The sequence below is a fragment of the Gymnogyps californianus genome, chromosome 28 (assembly GCF_018139145.2).
Source record: "Gymnogyps californianus isolate 813 chromosome 28, ASM1813914v2, whole genome shotgun sequence".
Taxonomy (NCBI): domain Eukaryota; kingdom Metazoa; phylum Chordata; class Aves; order Accipitriformes; family Cathartidae; genus Gymnogyps; species Gymnogyps californianus.
In genome coordinates this window covers 137206-143084 of record NC_059498.1, presented here as the reverse complement: position 1 = coordinate 143084, position 5879 = coordinate 137206, and positions in this window count along the sequence as shown.

Here is a 5879-nt window from a genome sequence, read left to right as displayed (position 1 = left end):
CTCCCACATGTCTATACCTTTCCTACACACCAAGGAGCCCCAAACTGAACACAGGACCCCAGGCATGGTCTCACGAGTGCCAAATAGAGGAGAAGGCTCACTGCCCTGGGTGTGCTGGCTGCACTTTTGCTGAGACAGCTCAGAGTGCAGCTGGTCTGCTTTGCCACAAGGGCACACGGCTGACTCACCTTCAGCCATTGGCCACCAGGCATCCCCTGCCTTCCCAGCTCTCTGACCTATAACCTCTGCCTCCAACACGGTCCAAGCTACAGCAAGAAGCTGAAAGGTGGCTGTCCCCAGCGGGACTGGCTGCTCTCCACTCAGGCCTTTGGAGAAAAGTCCTGTTTTGTTGTGGCTGCTTCTGGTGGGAACGGCAGCACAAATTCCTTCTGCATGGGATCTGTAAAACCAGGACGGTATTTCAGCTTTGCCTGGCTCCCTATCCATCTATCTATCACTTCAGCAGCTCTCTCACTGGGCTCATTCTCCACCTCACTTTCTATAAGCTACCAGAGGCTTATCCATGTATCTGAACAGTGTGATATTGCAGGCTCAAGGTTCAGCCAATTGCTAGACGCAAGGCAAGAGAGCCCAAGAACGTGGACTTTGAAGAGTTGCGTGAGCTACTAGACCCATACAGACTTCCCTGGGGAACGGCTGGACAGAGAACTCTCCAGTCAGTGGATGGCTTTCAGCTTCAGCAGACCTCAGACATTCCACCCCTTAGGCAACACAGCAGTTCTCTTTCTGACTGCCTCTGAGAAGTGACCTTGGAAAATGTGTCTTTACAGGGAGTGTCCAAGCTTCCCTCCCAGCTACGGGACTTCACCTGCACACCAAAAGGCTCTGTATTTGGTGCAGAGGAAAATCCTCTACAACAGCCTACCAGCATAGGTCTGGAACCCATGGAGAAAGCCTGAAGGTTTCAGTCACCTCTACATCATTGTCTCCTGTCTGTGTTGAGCTCAAACTCCTCACTCTGTGGGATGGCTTCCGAGTACCGGCAGAGATCCCCTGGGGGGAAGCGATAGGGAAGCAGGGAAGAAGCCCAATCCCGATGCCGATGCTTGATGCCAGTGCCAGTGCTGATGCTGATGACAATGCCTGGCGGCAGGGGAACCGCCCCGGGTCCCGGGGCCTGGGAGGGGCTGGGTGGGGCAAGGTGGCCCCGCGAGCAGAGCAGCAGCGCCCCCTGTCGGGCCTGCCCGGGCCTGTCATAGAACCATAGAACCCTAGAGTCATAGAACCCTAGAGTCATAGAACCCTAGAGTCATAGAACCCTAGAATGGTTTGGGTTGGAAGGGACCTTGAAAGACCTTCTAGTCCAACCCCCTGCCACGGGCAGGGACATCTCTCACTAGATCAGCTTGCCCACAGCCCCATCTAACCTGACCTTGAACACCTCCAATGATGGGGCATCCACAACTTCTCTGGGCAACCCATTCCAGTGTCTTAGCACCCTGATCGTAAAAAATTTCTTCCTTATGTCCAACCTAAATCTACCCTCTTTCAGTTTAAAACCATTAGCCCTTGTCCTGTCTGTACTGGGACCAATATTATCTGCCATCTTCATTAATAACATAGACAGTGGGGTTGAGTGCACCCTCAGCAAGTTTGCAGATGACGCCAAGCTGAGAGGTGCAGTTGGTACTCTTGAGGGAAGGGATGCCATCGAGAGGGCCCTTGACAGGCTTGAGGAGTGGGCCCATAGGAACCTCACAAAGTTCAACAAGACCAAGTGCAAGGTCCTGCACCTGGCTTGAGGCAATCCCCAGTATCAATACAGACTGGGGATTGAGAGCAGCCCTGCGGAGAAGGACCTGGGATACCGGTGGTTGAAAAATTGGACATGAGTCAGCAATGTGCGCTTGCTGCCCAGAAAGCCTGAGCTACAGCCTGAGCTACAGCCAAAGAAGCGTGGCCAGCAGGTCAAGGGAGGTGATTCTCCCCCTCTACTCTGCTCTCATGAGACCCCGCCTGGAGTACTGCACCCAGTTCTGGGTTCCCAATAAAGACAGACATGGACCGGCTAAAATGGGCCCTCCAGGGGATGGCTACAAAAATGATCCGAAGGCTGGAACACCTCTCCTATGAAGAAAGGCTGAGAGAGTTGGGGTTGTTCAGCCAGAGGAAGAGAAAGCTCCAGGGAGACCTCATTGTGGTCTTTCAATATATAAAGGGGCTTGCAAGAAAGGTAGAGAAAGACTTTTTACCAGGGCCTGTAGTGACAGGACAAGGAGTAATGGTCCATCAGAGCAGCACCTGCCAAGCTCACCAGCCAACGATGCAAAGTCCTGACACAGGCCTGCTTTTTACACACGCGGTACACATCTATTATGGCTGCCCAGTGGCTAACAACAGCAGCAGCTGACTCTAGCCTAAGCAATGCTGCAGCTGCTTTCTGAGAAGATTTCTAACAAACCCGCCTGGCTGGCACCTTGCTTCCTGACGCTGCGCTTGCAGAGCATAGCTAGGAGCTGGACTCCTTCCAAGGGAGGCAGGTCACAGTTGGGGGGACCTGAATAGGAGCCTTCGAGGCCAGGTGAGGAGCCTTGGACAATGCCAGCCTTTCTGGGAGGCTCTCAGGGCACAAGGCTTGTCCTCCTGGTGCCTGTGCAGTGCTGGGCACAGCCGCCTGCCACCACTCCTGTGGCTCTGGAGACTGCTCCAGTGCTAAAAGCAGATGCACAGACAGGCTTCTCAGCAGTGCAGCTCCAAGAGCTCTAAGGAGCCAGATGAACCGAAAGATGTCAGGGCTTGGCCCAGGCAGTTTGAAATCTCCTCCTGATGCCACTTGCTAATTAATATCAGTTTGGCTTTTGAAGAGAGGGTATTTACCGTAAGGCAACTTCATCAGGCCAGCTTCCTTTCTGGTGTCCCAGCCTCAGCATTTGCAGCTGCAGGCCATCTGGCTCACCCCAGACACACAACCCTTTGCTGCCCTGTGAGCATGTCAGGGCAGCACCTCTCCCTGCATTGAAGCTGGAACTGGGCCCAGACCTCCACAACCGCCCTATGGCGATCAGCAGGGGTGGGCTGGATCTTGTCAGACTTTGGGATTACTTTGAGTTGTTAGGTGGGGAACCCCTGGAGCTCCAGCAGTAGGGCTTGTCTCTAGCTTTGACTTTGTGCCTCATGCACAGACTTTGCATGTGAAGAGGGTGAATGTCCCCAAAAGACCCTGCAGCTTGGACCCCAATACGCCTTCTCTCTTTCCTCTAATGAGAACACAACCGGTTGAACCACTTCTGTCCAGCCACAAAAGCCCTCTGCTGTCATTAAATCCACCACGGATGGCTGGCACTTGATTCCCGACTTAGCACTGGGCTTTCAAGGAGTTGCAGAGAATTGTCAGGGGCAGAGAGGCGACTGGCCGGTGGAGTCCTGGTTCTGAGTGTGGGCAGGGCTGTGCTTCCTCATGTGCATATGCATGTGTCTGTGCCTGAAGGCATATTTGTGCCTGTCTGTCTGCATTTGTGTGTGCATTTGCAAACTGCACACGTGAGAGTGTCTGCCAGTGTGTGTGTGAACAAGTGCATTTCTGTGTGTGTATGTGCATGTGTGTGTACGCGCATGTTTTTGCAGGTGAGCAAGTAAGTGTGTGTGTTTGTCAGTGTGCATGTGTGCGTACATGTATGGGCATATGTGTGTGTGAACGAGCACATATATATCCGTGTTTGTGCATGAGCTTGCAGATATATCTACATGCAAGTGTGAGTGTGCAAGTGCATATAGGCATGTGTGAACATTTATGTGACGGCATGTCCAGGGTTAATGTGTGTGCATCCACAGGGGTTCCTGTGTAACTGGGTGTGCATGCACATGTGTTTTCACGTGTGCTCACATGTGATCAAATGTTACATTTGTGCAGGCACAAGTTTGTGCTTTCACTTCTATATGGTACAAGGGCTCGTGCATTTGTGTACATGCATGCTTGTGACTGCACACACCTGTGTGACCCTAGGGATGGACACGTGTGTGCACCCTGTGTGTGTGGTTGTGAGCATTTTTCCCGTGCATCTGTGTGTACGTGGCTGTGCAACTCCTTCCATTCGCTTGTGATGTCAACAGGTGAGATCAAAATGAGGAGTCCAACTGAGACCTGCAGTGAAACTCTGGGCTGCCTCAGACATCCTACAGGGGCAAGGTGCGTGGCTGTCCAGGTTTGCCCGGCACTGCTGCACCATCCCGGCGGGATGTTCACTGGGAAACAGCCCTGTGCTTGCAGTTGTGTTTGCTAGGAATCCGGAGTGCTGACACTTGGAATTGGACCCTCCCTTCCTCCAGCCCAGCCCAGGAGACAGGAGCAGAAGAAGGAGAGGTGGGAAAGGCTAAACCCCTCTGTCAGGAGAGGAGGAGAAATGGAAGCCCTCCTGGAGAGTCCAGCAAGAGTAAGTGTGCACAGCTACACCCTAGCCTGGACGGCTGAGCAGCCATAGCATCTGGAGGTGGCGGGCATCCCAGTCCCAGAGCTCAGGGCTGGGTAGAGCATCCCTTGACTTCCTGGGGATGGGAAAGAACAGGATGAGAGCCTCCCTCCGGGTGCCTCTCTGCAGCCCAAGCCACTGCCTGAGACCTTTGCAGAGGTGAAGGGGTGTGGGGAGAAATGGACGGGTGGGTGTGTGGGGGCCAGGAGGAAGAGGTAAAACAGGGCTCAGGCTCACCTGCAGATAGAGAAGGAAATTCTCTCTGCTGTTGTAGCCCCATTCCCACCAGCAGGCCCCAATGAGCAATGACCATGGACACAGAAAGCCTGGCTGGAATAGGAGGAAGAAGGTCATTGACAGGGAAGCCAGAAGTCACCTAGAGGAGGAATTCCTCAGGGAAAGAGCTCCCAAGACAGACAGTGTTTCCACCTCTCATGCAGTGCCCTTTCTTCCACCACCAGCAGCCCTGGGAAAGAGGGTCTTTCCCTGACCCAGTCAGGGAACAGCGGCAGGCTTGGGTGTGTGACCTTGAATCAGACATGCCTTCCCCCCAGGGCCGGTTGCTGGCTGCTCAGTCTCAGGACACAAAGGTGCAGGGGCCTGAAGACCAAAGGGTCATCAGCTCTTTGGCTTTCCTGGGCATAGCAACATAAGGACTCCGGTCCCTCTGGTTCAATACCTGCTGCGAGCAAGGTCTCAGCCCTTGCCTGATTCATCACCACCTCAATAGGGTGTTGGCTTGGCACAACTTTGTGCACACACATGTATTTGCAGAGATCCATGTGCACAAATGTCAACACAGGCAAGCACACATGCATCCACACAAGCAACTGTGGGCTCAAGAGAGGCCACACTGGGATCACCCCGACAGGGAAGGGCTGGAGCACCTTGGTTAGAATAAGGCCCCAAACACCCTTCGTATATGTTGAGGACCCCCAGAGACTTTGCATGCAGGGCAGGAGGCCAAACAGGCTAGCGACTTTCTCCTGAGGGCAACATTAGGAGGAAGAGAGCCAAATCCAGCAGCACAACCCACCACCTGAGAAAGTGATGACCACAGACAGCTGGAGTGAGCTGGGAGGGAAGGAGGCAGGGAGGGAGGGAAGGAGGGAGAGAGCAGGGTGTGACATGTCCTCATGCATGGGAACCTGGGGGTGTGGGGCTGAGGACTGCAGGGCTGGAAGCAGCCGAGCCCCTCCCTGCGAACAGGGACACAAACCACCCCACCAGAGTGCCACAGCCTTACATTAACTGCCTGCACAGGAACCCTCTGGCTCTTGGTCTGCATCTGCTGCCCACACTGATGGGGTTCTGCCCTGGAAATCCTTGGGCTCATCATCCCCGCACTCCATGAATGAATGGGCATGGTAGAAGGTTAAAATGAAAGGTAGCACTGCAGGAAATCAAAACACAGCCTACGTCGTTAGCTGGGACATTTTGATTAAGGGATGA